The sequence below is a fragment of the Coturnix japonica genome, chromosome 11 (genome assembly GCF_054131305.1).
Source record: "Coturnix japonica strain WE chromosome 11, WE-NBRP24, whole genome shotgun sequence".
In the NCBI taxonomy this organism is placed as follows: domain Eukaryota; kingdom Metazoa; phylum Chordata; class Aves; order Galliformes; family Phasianidae; genus Coturnix; species Coturnix japonica.
In genome coordinates this window covers 3,383,100-3,398,390 of record NC_140673.1, presented here as the reverse complement: position 1 = coordinate 3,398,390, position 15,291 = coordinate 3,383,100, and the positions used below count along the sequence as shown (strand labels likewise).

Here is a 15,291-nt window from a genome sequence, read left to right as displayed (position 1 = left end):
GTGAGTTCTGTGAAATTAAAAAGCAACTTAGAAGTCTTATCTCTTAAAATACTATGCTCCAGCATAGTCAGAGGTTCAGTGTCATAATCAATGGCCTTTTATTTCATGAAGAACTTCTGTGCATATATATATATATATTTTTCTTCCAGAAAACTGCTTCTGTGTTTTAATACACATGAGAATGTTCTTGAGAAAACAAACAAGCATCAAGAGATTCCCACTAACCTAAAATGACCAGGCTGGGGAAAAGCAGACAGTTCAGCTCAGCAGCAAACTTCACCGTGTGTTTCTGTGAAGTGCATTAATCAGTACCTCATCCCTGTTTTTCAGTTCTGCTTTTCATAGCTCATGTGCTGCCTTTTATTTTTTTTAATCCATCTGTGTTCTTTTTTTCTTTGTTTGTTCATTTTATTTTTTTATGCATCTCTAGATAATAAAGAAGTGTGGATGGCAGGAGGGTGAACATCTTTTTTTTAGACTACACGGCTACGGCTGCTGCTCCCGGTTAACTACAGCACGCGGGCAGTTCATGAGAGATGTAAAGTTCAGGAGCCGTTGGTTAATTACAAGCTATTGCCTTTTTCCTTAGCTTTGAGGAACATTATTGAGAATCACAGCAGGTGGAATCCACAGAGGCCAGACTGCTAACAAGACCCCTCTGAGCTGGAAGACACCACTGCTGATATCTGGAACTGGAAGCACGGTTTTAAAAAGCAGAGAAATATCCCATTCAAACACTGAAGCATTAGGGACAATTACTTAATATTAGCTTCTAATGGTATCTACTGCAGTAATATCGGCTTGTTTTGAGCTTAATTCTACTAGCACAGTATTGCTAGTGAAGAATATCTAAGAATTTTTGTTAAGTGTTTCAGTAAAAATACCATTGCCTCTGCTAGGAAGGCCTCAGGTCTTCTATTAACTATGCTATCTGTGCTTGTCTCCTGTCCTGCTCTGTCAGGCTTGTTACCAACGTGCTGTATGAAACAGCTTGTTATCATGTCTCTTGTTACAGGGCTCAGCTTCACTGTGGGATAACAGCAAATGCCTTAAGAATATGGGCATAGGCTCAAAACAGAAGCCTGGAACTGTAAACCGGTTAGTTACTGAGTTGCATTAAGGATATGCAGCCTCAAGAAGTGGAAAAAAGTTGACTTTTAGCAAAATAAAAGAAGCAGCTAAAAGAAAAACAAAGCAAATCAAACATCAAATTAAAAACAAAACAAAACAAAAAAGCAGCACAGTAGGGCACCTGCCATGGACAAGGAAAATAACACTTCATCCCTGTGCAGTACAGAACTGGGGGAGCAGAAGTCAAGGGTTAAGAACTGTTCAAAGCCTGAATCATCTTGTGAAGGAGGTCATCTCAAACTGATAGAAAAGCGAGGAAAGAAGATGTTTGATTCAGTTTTGAATTCCGTCATCAAAGAGCCCAACTTCAGCAACTAGAACCACCCTGAACTGCAGCAGCCCTCGGTCAAGAAAAGCACAGCATCAGTCTTCATGTTCTCTTAACTAAGTGAGGAAAAGCTCCCTGTCTCCTCTGAATACACACTGATGAAAATGTGTAATGACAAAGAACTGAAGTCTTATTTTTCAGTTTAGATCTACTTTGATTTCTTTCTGAATATCCTCATCACAACAATCTCTAATTACCTAGTAGGTACATTTTATCTCTAAGCATAAGTATGTCCATATAAAACTTGTTTCAACAAATGAATGGATATGTTATATACAAATTTAGCTTTTAAACCTGGAGATAAATTTAATGTTCAACAGATTAGATCTCTTAAATTTTCATTTATCCCACGCCTTAATGTTGTGACATCATTTTGGCTAGAAAAGTCCCTGGAGATGACAAAATCCAACTGACTGCCAAGCTCCTGGTGTTACACTCAAGGTTCATGAACAGAACGTGTTGCTTTGCTGGGACAATTGTGAGATAGATTCTCTTCACACTGTCCCCCACACTTTCACATCACTTTAGGCTGTGAGAATTCTTCCCCAGACAAAGGCAGTTCAAAGTTTTGGCTACCAAGTCCATCAGTAACAATGCTCTTTTTCTACTTTGTTAGCTGGATACCACCCTTGTTGAATCACAGAATCATAGAATTGCTCAGGTTGGAACAGATCATAAAGATCATCGGGTCCAACCACAACTCAGCCATCCTACCCTAACTACTCAAGCAGAGTTTCTGGATCATTCTCAACAACTGTTTGTTGCACTGTGGGAGTTTCTGCTCCCTGTAAGAGAGATGATCCCCAAACACCAGCTGAAAAAGTGCAAAATGCTCTGAACAGCTCTCAGTTGAAGATAATATATTCTCTAATCTAGAAGAATATTCCTGAAAAATCTTCTTATCTGCACTGACAAAAGGGGAAGTCTCCAAAAGTCTCCCCCAACAACAGAGTCAACAGAAGTCAGCTCCTGAGAAACTGTTTCTTGAAACTCGGAAGTCTAGAAAGCAGTGGTAATAGATGCTTTATCTCTGATGGCAGCCAATCTTTGCTCTGCCTGCTACGAGATACAAAAGAGTTTTCTTAACTCAGCCAGAAGGAATAGCCACAAATACGGTTATTACATCCCATAGGAACTCTGTGAGGCCATTTTAACCTGTGTCAAGTATGCAGGCCATTCTTGCCTGTACTTCCAGTCCAAAAAGTTTGTATTTGTAGAAAGGAAAGGGTTCAGATAATCTGAACTTAAGCCAATGGAAAAAACAAGAATTAATGAATGAATCCTTTTAACAGGCTTTGAAACTGATCATGAAAATCCAAACTTCTCATATAAAACATCTGATGAGATTTTATTAAATATTAAAAACAACTCAACTTAGATTTAACTTACTTTAACTGTGTGTGGGATAGTAAATACATGTATATATATATATCTATGAGTTTATTCAGCTGTTGCAATTTATTAATTACCCATCATATTTGTTAGCAATGTGTTCAGGAAGATCTGTATTCACTACATTAAAACTTGTCATGAAACAATCATGTTAATCATCATTTTCTATCTGTGGTGCGCTGGTTTCTTTGAAAGGTTAACAGACATTTTACTACTTGTAAAATATCTGTATATATAAATAGAATATGACTGATTTGATTTCCAGCATAACTACAATTACAGAAATACACACTGGCATATATCTCAGTGTCTCGGTTTGTCGGGATACAGACAGCATTTCCTGCATCCCTCTCTCCCCACGAACCTGCAATTACACAGACCTGTCACCCCTACCTAAATCATTTCACACTGCAGTAAGAAAACAAACAGCCAAACTCTTACAAGTCCTTCACTCCTCTCACTGTAGAGAATTAATAAAATAACCTATAATTAAGAATCATTTGTCCTCTGCTTCTTGCATATACAAGGACTTTGTTTTCACTTCATCCTCCTCCCATGACCTACAATCTTCTTTCTAAACATAATTGTCAGAAATCTAATAATACCCAAGCAGATGGAGCATCTGTAATATCTGAAATTCACCCTACAGTTATGTTAAGTGACAGTTTCACCTGGGTGAAAATAAAACAGCTTCACACCATCTGATTCTGGCTAATGTGACAGCCCTCACTTGAAAGTGAATTAACATGAGGTTTGTTACATCACAGGAATCAAAATTAGAGCCTAGAGAAAAGCTAATGGTAATTTGATTCCATATCTTACAGGTGCAAAACAAAAAGGATTTTTCATTTCTTTTATATAAAACGGAAGTTACCTTGCAGTGAAACTGGATTTCAGAGTTGAGTGAAGAGCCAGAATTCTGGCCCAATTAATGCACTCACCTGGTAATGCGTAAGTCACTACAAAACAGAACAGGGAACAGATACAGCAGAGGAAAGGAATTTGATGTTGCTTCCATAATACTCAGTTTTTATATCCTCTGATTACCACAGTAACTGTATGCACCTGCAATAGAAAAAGACAGCAAGTGAAATGACAACATCCTCCAGCTTACGTTACCGAGACAACCAAAATGATAAAGTTAATCAAACTAAAAAATGGAAATAGCAAAACCTGTGAAAACAAAACCAAATAAAATAAAACTGAAGAGATGCTTCTGACCAGAAAAAAACAAATGTACATAAAAAAACTGTTGTGAAAACAGATTTCATTTAATATGAAACCCGGCCACCTATGATTTCCAAGGACACCAATGTGATTTCCTTTGAAATTCAGTAGCTACTCTGATCTGGTACCATCAAAAATCTCATCCTTATTCTGCACGACAAATGGTGTTGGGTTTTGTTTTTTGAGATTATTTCAGCTTTTTCTTGTATCGGATTTGCAAATACCATCTGTGCAGATACACATTTTTAATATTGATAAGCTATCTAAAAGGAAAGCAATACAAAAAGAAGACTGAAAAGAAATGGGCACTTCTTTAGATTTTTTTCCTGTTTTATATGACGAAGTTAATATTATCTCCCCCAGAACAGAAGTTCAGTACATTATGTTTTCAAATTAAAAGCCCTTCTATTGAAAAGTCTCCTCATCAACCACATTTTGGTTGCCATCTTGTCTGTTCCCACTCCTGGTAAGATACTGGAAACAGATCCTATCTCACTGCACTGTCAGAGACTGATCCAGACAAGAAAACAAGTGGATGTGCTCCTCTTCATGTGAAATCAGAAAAACACCTGCTATTACATTCACTCTGAGTGATAAGGAACCAAATAAATAAGCAGAAGTTAAACTAGGACCATTTTTAGTGCTGATCTTCAAATATACTTCCTGTACTTTAGTTTATAAAGAAAAATGAATCAGTTTCATGGCTTTAAAGTGGAAATAACCAACTTGTCAAATTGCAAGAACTATATATTAAGCCTGAAGAACTGACCATGCTGAGGTACGAATATAACAGTGATGCTCTCCTCAGATGCTGAGAGAAGCAGTCTACAATATTTTCTGTGGAAATAATCTCTTAGAGGAAAAAGGTTTTTTATGTGTGTATTTTATGGTGATTTCTGTTTCCTGATTCACAGTCATTCTTTTTTTTTTTTTTTTTTTTTTTGTGCAAGAACAACAAAAAATTGTAGTGCTCAATTATGGCTTATGTTTGCACTGTTAGAAATCAATCTATTCTTACCCAACTTCTAGTATAGCTGATAACTTTGTAATACATATGTAGGTTGCTCTGGAAGTAATGTCTCCCATTTATTTCCATGGAAACTACACTAGATATAAAGACCAGAATGACTCCATTTGATAAATTCTCAGCTAGTAAACACTATTTTCCAGCACAGTCACCACCAGCAGCCATGCTTTTTCACCAGTGACAAACAAGACCCCGCGTGCTGCAATCTGTAGTTTTAATAAGCGTCAGTCTGAGTGACCCGCTGTTGTTGCCACAGCTGCTGAAACGCACCTCTCACCAGCTCACTGTGTTCACATCCCCTGCTTGGTCTCCACAGACATTCAGCAAATGTTGATGATGTTGATGAATGCCAATGAGCACCATTTTCTTCTGAATGAAGGAACTTGGTTCCACACCTTTGCTTCATGTGCACTTTGACACCAAGTGCCATACTGTCAGGCTGCCCAACTGCTGCCATCTGTCACATAGCAACAAAACATAATGGAATATTGGTGGGAAGGTTCAGACTTTGCTGCCATAGCACCAACATCTGCCTCCAAAGTCATAAAACAGGAGGCACTACATTTGGACCAGCTCTAGTATATAAGACTATTAATATTTTAGACAGCTTAATTTCCTATGTGTATTCATCGCCATTCTGTGAAGTTCCACTGGTTAATATTCCTGTATTCTGTGAGATTCTCTGATTAATTCCATTGCCTGTGACCACTGCACGCCAACAGTCCTTTTAAAAAATCCAATTGTCTCTCTCCTAATTTCACTGGAAGTCACACCTCCCGTGGGACACACTCATTCAGTTATATTTGTATGTCCTGGTCCTCCTTGGGTCACTCTTTTTAACTAACTGCAACTACTTAGATTTTGCCTAATTTAATGAGACACACATTTCTGTAGAACAAGTGGATTAATAAACATCAGTTTTCACCACTGCAGTCGGAGAATGGTCGGTGCTATTTTACACAGCACCATAGCATATTGCCTCTCCATTCAAGAGGAAAATGACATACACAGTTGTTGTGCTATTCATTTTCTTCAGAGTAATGCTGCTTTCCTCTGAGAAGAAAGATCTATCCCTTCTCACATCATGCAGTCTCATGAGAAGGCTCACTGTTGGAAAGAAGGCTCACTGTTGGAAATGATTTACACTGAGGAATAAAGAAGTATATTACTGACCAATATGTATTTTTTGCAGATGACACTAATGATCTAAACCAAATTCAAGGTAGCCTTCATGTAGTACTGCATAACTGTAGATGAGATGAGATGCACAGAACATACTCAAGGAGATCTTAGAGAATTTCTGACAGAAATAATAACATGAATTAATTCCTATATATGTTTTTCCGTCTGGCTGTAGCAAAAGAATATGACTTTAGCAAGCTTTTACCTACGAAATTGTGGACAGGAATAGAGAACAAAGTATCAGTTGAGTGGGGAGAAAACAGAAGCCTCTAAGGAGGCTCTATCCTACGTGTAGTACAACCATCTTGTCTATGAACAAAAGCATTAACTTCTTCTTTACAGCTGCAACAGTTTAAGTCTTCTTGTGACCCTGCCGTCCCATGGATGTAAGCAGTTATACCTTAACATCCCACCAATCATTCGCATCACTGATAAAAGAGACCCTTTTAGCTGACAAATCACTGAAAGTAAAAACGATCATGCTTCAAAGATACGTCCTGGAAAACATCATTATTTTGTAGTGCTCCTCAGAGCAGTGCTGTATGAAGAAGAAGTGAAACAAAAAGTCACTGCAATGAAACACCAAAAAATGAAAGAATGAACAGAAACTCAAATGGAACATCTGGTAAAACACAACCATATTATCTTATACCAGATGAGAATAATCAACAGGACTTTACATCTCTTGTAACCTAATGGCAACAGCAAGTATGCATTATGTTATACCGATCGATGGTAATTTTATTAGAGTTCACATCACCCCAAAATTTGATTAAGTTCTTCCAAATATATTAAAAAAATATCAGGCATATTTCTGATGAAGTTACACAGACAATCTGATCCTATGGTAATTTTCTGCTCTTGGATATCTGAGGAGACACGACTGTTAGACTGAAAGGGCTCTTGGTAAGTACTGAAAGAGGAATGCAAATAGGAGTGGACTGAACCTGGACAGTTATTCTAAGCAGCCCACAGGGATGCACCACCCCATATGGCATCATGTGAAAAAACTATAAAGCTTACAGGAGTTGCTGTGAGGGGTAGCCACTGCTCAGGGACTGGCTAGGCACTGCTCAGCAGGAGATGAGCAATTGCTTGTGCATCACTTGTGAGTATATAAAATTATCCTTACTATTATTTTTTTCTTCATTTCCTTGTTAGTAACCCATAAGTTCTATTTTTTCCCCCTGATTCTTACCCTCTTCCCACCGAGAGGTGCTTTTACTGCCTGCTGGGTTAAATCCCAATGTCCAGTTATCTTGGGCAAAAGAGAATGAACCGTTGCCACTGACACCCAATACACCAGTCACAGTATTTACTACTATTTGTTCCAATGTTTGATTTTCCTGCTACTTACTTTTTTTCTTGCAGGGAGCAAGGGCAAAAGTGGATGCACTCTTCCAGTTTAGTGCCAATGCCAGTGTTCATACAGCCCCAAGTACTGTTGATTTTCCCTGCTGCTGGAGCACACCACAACCACATGTTTAGTCAGTATCTGCCAGGAGCCCTCAGGCCCTTTTCAGCGAACTTCCCAGCCAGTCAATCATCAGCTTGTTTCAGATTTCATGAGATACCTCTTGGCTCATTCCTACATCCTGGTCCTTGCTTCATGTGCCAGAAGCAAGCTGTGTTCATAGACTGCCCAGCAGACCGAGGCAAGGACAAGTAGGTTGTACTTAGATCATTACATTACATTACATTACATTACATTACATTAGATCACTCCTCTGTTCTTTTCTGAGACAGGTGTACCTTTCTCTAGACATCTTGGAGCTTCATTCTCTGTACCATCAGAGCAATCTTTCTTGCAGTGCTCGGATGCAGCCCATCTGGCCTCAGAGACTTGTGTGGGCTCCTGAAAAGATCTCAGCCTGCACAGATCCTCCTCCACTGCTGGTAGCTCCTCTGCTTCTCAACTTTTTCTCGAGGCATGTACGTGTGCGAGACCTTGTTAGAGAGGTCAAAAGCATTTATTGCTTCTGCCGTCTTTGTCAGAGAAAACATGCAGTGACTAAACTATTGAAAAAAACCCAGATGTTAATATCTCTTTACAAGGAAATATTTTCTTATCACAACACTATGAGATGCCTTTCGGGCTGTTAGGGAGATGCAAACAACATCCATCAAACTTGATTCCTTTTTCATCTTTGGGGGAGCAGCACGGGTTGCTCTTTTCTGTTCAGCATCTGTAGAATTGCTATTTGTTATTTCTTGATTAAAAATAGGGCAAGAATTAAAAAAAAAAATAAATCTTTTTTTCTTTTAGGTTTTATTAACTGTTGAAACAGTCCCCCTACTGAGATCTGGGAGCAGTTCAAGCTTCACTGCAGTTTATTAGTCTTAGTAATGCTCACCTACATAGCTAGGGACTGCATTTTTTTTTTCAGTATTAAAATCAATGGCTAAAAGTCTAATACTTCGTTGTCATTGAGAACTTTGGGGGAAAAAGAAAGAAAAAACAACAAAAATATTTTTTAGAATTAAAGACTTAAGAATCAGTTATGTTTGATGTCCAATATTGGAAGTACCGAATTCTTGTGGATAACTTGGTGAAATATAATAGCTTGAGTTTCAGGGGAAATCAGCCTAAACTTTTTGCTTTGCTTTGTTTTGAATAGCTACCAATTTATGATTGACTGTTACCAAGTTTTGTGTCTCAGTTTAGTCAGCTGAACACAATGAATGGGGTAACTCAGCATGATGCATTATTAGGGCAACACTGAACATTCTAGGGACAGACTTAGAAACATTTTGCTTCCCCATTTGTAAGACAGAAAGTAGACAAACTCATTTAGGATGTTACCAGTTACCCTTCAGAGCACTGCTGGCAACAACCAGCATCGTTCTGCTTCCTACATCAGACAGCAAACTTTTCTATAGAGCCATAAAAAGAAATGACTGCCCTCCAAATATTACTGACATTAACACAATGAAAGCCTCGCTGCTCTTGAACTAAGTTTTCCTTCAGTGCGTCTTTGCTGTCAGTCACACCCCCAGAAGCAGTGTAGCTCAAAGCTCAGCCATTTGGGAATGTCGCTCTTCAGTCTCCATGGAAAGAAGGTGAATGACATGTTTGAGCAGCTGTCGCTGTAATACTAATGATGACTTAATGTATTTTGCCTTTGATAAGATTCCTATAAGCATTCTGAAGAGTAAAAGAAAATTTGCAAAAGCAAATACAGTTTTCTTTCTAGCTTTTAATTACCTTGCAGCTGTGTCCTCTTTCGGAGGCACACCAGACTTCCATTTCTGACTGTAAGAAATTCCAGTACATTTCATCTCTGTTCTGCTTACAGCCACAGTTCACGTTAAACTGGTCCCTGAAAAAAGGCATTTTACAGTATCTGAGGCACTAAAAAAGTTGACTTTTCTTCACCAACACCTCAGCACACTTTAAGGTCTCTGTGAAAAAGTGAGAGGAACATTTAACTTCAGAAATGCTTTCAACTAATTGATGATAGAAAAAAGAAGTTGAAGTCTCAGTTAGCAACAGTGAAGCAACATGATCCAGATGTCATTGAGTGTGAAATTCATCCTAAAATTAACTTCTAACTTCCTCTCACAGTATCTTTACCAGGATGTTGACACCAGATGTGGGGAACTTCACTGAGATTACATCTGCTTTATCCTCTAAGCACTGAACAGATCTCAGTTTTAGCTTTTGGCTCAGCTAAAGCAATGCAGTATTGCCCTTCGCAGGAATGTAGCAGGCAAAGCAGATGTTTCATTCGGTTTAGGTGTCTGCCTTTCATTGCTGTCCCCTCCAAAAAGAAAAAACTCAGCGTGCCAACCAACACAAACAACAACAATAAAAAAAAAAGCACCATTCAATATAGTAAACCACCACCCCATTTCTAAAGATAAAATTCTTATTTTCTTTGAAACCATCCTATTACTGCCCATGGAGCAGCACCAGCTAATAAAGAGCACAGTGGGGTTTTTAAAGGAATTGGGTTTATTAGATGTCACGTTATTCTGTAGCTGCTTAGTGAGTAATAAATATGATATACTCATGCAAGACTTACCAAATGATCACATGGAGTTGAGTATGTGACAGTGAGTGAAAGGCAGCCATAGCACAAGTAAACGAGGACAGGCATGCAACATGCCTGTTAGGTTAGTAAGCAACTAACCTAGAACAACATATGCAGGATTAACTGTAGTTCAGTTACCTGTATTAAAGTGACCCCCAGGAACAACTGAGAGAGACACGATATTAGAATCAAAAGAAATGACCATATGTGGCTGTTGGAAAGCCTATTTAGATAGTGAGAAATGAGCATCTAGTTTATTACAATAACTGTGCTTTGCTAATAGATTTTCCTGCTAGGATTTTGCTTATGCTAAGCCACCCTTATTGCAGAGGAAGAATTTTTGTATTCCCTGATTTGATAACAGTTATTATGTAAAGGATAATAAAACAGTGTAAGTCTATTGAATAATACAGAGTATAAATCAGCTCCTAGTATTTTTTATGTATTCCTCTGTATTTCCTATATATTCTTATATTTTTACTACTCCTATAAAGCAAATTGTCTATCAGTAAGGATGCATTTAAATCCTTGAGTTTTCGTATTGTGACCAATGGAAAAGCAAAATACAGGAAAACAAGAGTGAAATTAAGACCATGAATATCTCTTTTTTCTTTTTTTCTTTTCTTTTTTCTTTTTTTTTTTTTAGTGCGTTATTATTCTAATGATTTTACTATGTCCAATTTAATAATCATTCACACAGTTCACAAAATTGTTTGTCATCAGCCAGTACTTAGCATCTCTAATTTATGAGTTCATAATCACATGACAAGGCTGTGTTGGGGAATATAAAACATGCTTGTCCTTAAATGTAAAGGCATTTACTGAGCAATGTACTGACGTTATGATTTCAGCTGGGTCAGAGCTGATTTTCTTTATAGTGTGTGGTGTGCTGCTGTGTTTTGTCTCCAGGAGAAAGAACCAATGTCAATAACACACTGATGTTTTAGTTGTTGCTGCTCAGAGTTTTTCAGCTTCTCATCCTGTCCTGTCTGCTGAAGGGGCGCCAGGAGTTGGGAGTGGACAGAATCAGGATAGCTATTCTATGCTGGCCACAGGGATATTACACCCCATATGGCAATGTCAGCACTCATCGTATGAGCATCTGCATCAGGCACCCTAACCTGGTGCCCCGTGCAACCCCTAGTGCCAGTTCTGTCTACCAAAAGTAATCTCAAAGGGCTCCCTTCCCATGATAGTTACAAGATACTAGCATCTCATCAGAAATTAACCTTTGCACACTTCATATAGAGTTTTTCTGACATTCCTGCTCCCAGACAGCTTTAACTGTAATGCTGTCACACCATCCTGTTGGCTACACCAGACCATCGCTCCATCACAAATAAACACTGCTTAGCAGTGACAAGTTTAAATTCTCCTTCAGATGAAGCTGTTTTATCCCAAGTTTTTTCCCCTTTCATTCTGCTTGCTTCAGCACGAGTCCTGCTGCCACCAGGTTTTGTTTACATCTGACTCTGTATTAAATCAGTGGAATACATTATTTTGCTTTCTTCTTTTTTTTGTTTTCCTGGTATAGTTTTCTACTAGATTAGAAATTTAAATTAGTTTACTAAGAATTTGTGAGTACTACAGACAGGGAAATAGAAACTTGTTATGTTACATGTACAAATCCTGTTACGAGCAAAAGGGAACATATCCATGTGTGTGATCTGTCCTCAACCACAGGCACCTGTGACACGGTGAGGGTGCTCCAGGGCTTGGCAGCTCAGCAGTAAGCTGCCTCATCTCAGTTCAGATCATTGGTGCCTTTCTTCTTCTTTCCTACAGGAGATCACTCAGTAGTTATAACTAAATAAGGATTGTCTGTTCTACAGATAGGCTTTAGCTTTCTGTTGTTACCTATTAATTTTTCCCTTGCAATAGAAGTTCTCCCAGCCCACTCCAGTGTAAAGTCAAATAATCTATGCTTAGCCATTGCTCATGGTAATGTCTGCTGATGTCTTTGGATTGAGAGAAACTAGGGATAAGGGTATAGTACACAACAACTAAAAGACAACTTTGGACTTTATGCAAACCTAAAACTCTATAGCATTTAAGGACCAAAGTCATGGTTCTGTTAAAGGCTACGACTGTATATGGCTGAATTATTAGCCAGATAAAAGTGTAGGGAAGACACATGCTCTGAGCTGATGGATGGCACACGTACATGTATGGGTATATAACAAAAAATTTATACCTCACAAAGCAGATGTACAAGTTAATTCCTGCATGTTTACAAGAATTCTACAATATAAAATCCTACCATAGCAGCAGGAGTTCCTTTAAATACACATTCTAAAAGGCATGCATGGTTAATTTTAGGGATAAGCATTAAACCTCCTTCTGGAAGCAGAATTAGTAATTACTAGGAAATAGCGAAGAGTCTGAGATTCTTTTTATCATTCCATCCAAAATCCATTAACAGCTTAAGCTTTTCAAAATTCAAAGTAATGCAAATAGTTCAATAAGAAATGAAGTCTGCATGCATTAAACAGAACTGCATCTGCTTTCTACAAATCTTAATGAATAGACTCAAGAATAAAAAAGAAAAAAAAAAGAAAAGGGACAGGAGAGGGAGAAGAAAGGGAGAGGAGAGTAAGAGTGAAGGCCTGAATGGCCACGTATTTCCTCCGGTGAAGTCCCTGGTGCTGGAAGAAAGGCAATGTTGTACCCATTTTAGAGAAATGCATTTTAGAAAGGCTGATCCTGGGAACTACCAACCTGTCAGCCTCACCTTGTTGTCAGGGAAGATCATGGAGCAGATCTCCCTGGGAGCTCTGCTAAGGTTCACATAAGAGAAATGGGGGATATGGGAGAACCAGCATGGCTTCGCCAAAGGCTGGTCCTGCCCGATAACACAGCTGTGTCGGTGGATATGAGAAGAAAGACTGACGTAATCTACCTGGCACATGAAATCATGGGCTTTGCCATTCAAAGTTGATGTTTTTAAGATTTTTCATGGCCTAGCTTATTTGCTCTGAGATCCCTGCAAGCACTATTCCTACAGGAATAAAGGAAATTATCACAGACAAGTCAAACTGTAGAAAAGAAAATGCAAAGAAAAATGTAATTTTAAGTGAGGAATCTTAAAAATTCAAATAATCTGTGTGCTTTTGCTCACAGCCATATAGTGAAAGTCCTTAAAATGAAAGAAACACTTCAGTTATAATACAGATAGAACATGTGGACATTCCAAATTGGATTTTTTTTAATGTACTTTGAAGATACAAAGAAAATCACCCATTCCAAACATCTACATGAACTTTTGAAGTTACAACGATGTAATAAGTTCATGTACAAATGCAGTTATTTCTAAAATAAAAGAGCAGTAGTGGCTGCTGGAGGAAGCACTGTTCTCAGCACTATTACCTCCTGCATTTACTCAACAGAAAGCTCTATCAACATGCATAATTAAATCACTTAAATCACAGTCAATGAAATAACAGACTACGTACAGAATAAGGTATTTCTTTTGCCTAGCTTGTACACATAGCATGATATACTACTGTTTACAATTATTTATAACTAACACGTACCAATAACAAGCATTTATCCCATGTAGAATTGACTTGTAAACATAACTACGGGGCTGCATGTGATGCTCCAGGCCTAAAAACGATGTCATCAATGGTTATTTACTGCTCTACCAAAGGAATGCAACCCCTGGAACTGAGAAAAACCAGTTTTAAATGTGACAAGGAGAAGAATGGACATGTATCCATGGTATGTAAAGCACGGGATTTAGAGTAGATTTGGATATAAGGTGAATCTGTAGATCCATGGAGGAGGAACTAGGTAGAGCTTGTTAGAAAACATACCAAAATCCATGACTTGTCAGAACCTTCTGTCTTCCTCCTGACAGACTAAGCCATCAGCCTTGGGACACAGCGAGGTAGTGAGCAGATGAGCCCATATAGTACCAAGAACAATTAATTAAGAGCATTCATATAAACCAAGAGTTAATTCTCTCCCACCTTATTACCCAACAGTCCTACAGCAAAATATAAGTTAGATCAGGTCTTTTATGTTGCAAAAAGCAGAAGGATCCATGATCTTGCAGGCCCTGTTCATGTCTTTCTATGTCATAAAAGCATTGCACACACGTTTTGTGAGGGACATGTACTTTCCATGATTCAGTGATTTTCCTTCATGACATGCATTCTCCCTAATGTTCGGTGGAGACTGGAGACAGGATTGGTGAATTTCTTTAGCAGGATATCTGGTCATTCTGGCCAAAATATTGAGAAAAATTCATACAGAATTTTACTTTGATAATGAAATAATTTGTTATACTTTTATTTTCTTTCTTCCTCTCACAGTTAAGCTGTGTGTATGTTTTACTTCATTTCTGGTTCACTACAGCTGCTGAGGAAAAGAAGCACTGACAGTACACACCAAACAGGAACCCAAATTTTCAGTACACTTGCATAGAGGTAGTCAGGAGCAGTTCCAGCTTAGAGGGCAGCCAATACATTTCCTTCTAAATAAACTATATGAATATGGTAAAATGGAATAGAATAGAGTACAATAGAACATCTTAGCTACCTACAAAGGTTGTCAAGTCCATCTACCCAACCACTTCAGGACTAACCAAAAGTAAAGACGACCTAATGGCTTGTAAACACTGACAAACAATGGGGCATCATCAGCTTCTCAGGAAGCCTCTTCCAGTATCCCATCCCCCTCACAGTAAAGAATTATTTTCCCTATATTCAGTCTGAACCTCCTCTGGTGCAGCTCTGTGCCCTTGTGCCTGTCTTAATGAAAGTGGTATGAGTAAAACCCACCAGCCTTCTGATAGCCGACTGACAAAAAGCAACAGCTGGAAAATGTTTGAAGAAGAGCAACAGGTTCTGTACCTAGAAAAGAAGTCTGTATTCTTCAACTTTAGTAACCTTAACTGGTATCAGATGAAAGGTTTTGGATGTTGCAAAGCACTTAATCCATAAAAGTGAACCTGGATTAAAGGATGA

General features: G+C 38.3%; 1 long non-coding RNA gene across 10 annotated transcripts in view; it reads right to left on the bottom strand.

The window, feature by feature from the left end:
• LOC107317314 (uncharacterized) overlaps positions 1-15,291 on the bottom strand; it is a 94,182-nt gene that overhangs the window by 26,348 nt on the left and 52,543 nt on the right. For 6 of the 10 annotated variants that reach the window (XR_014932940.1, XR_014932938.1, XR_014932936.1 and 3 more), the window contains 5 exons: positions 9,493-9,689; positions 8,040-8,234; positions 7,645-7,925; positions 5,376-5,562; positions 3,793-3,916 (listed from right to left, as the gene is read on the bottom strand). This is a non-coding gene — a long non-coding RNA (uncharacterized LOC107317314). The other 4 variants (XR_014932934.1, XR_014932942.1, XR_014932939.1 and 1 more) reach the window with 2 other exon arrangements.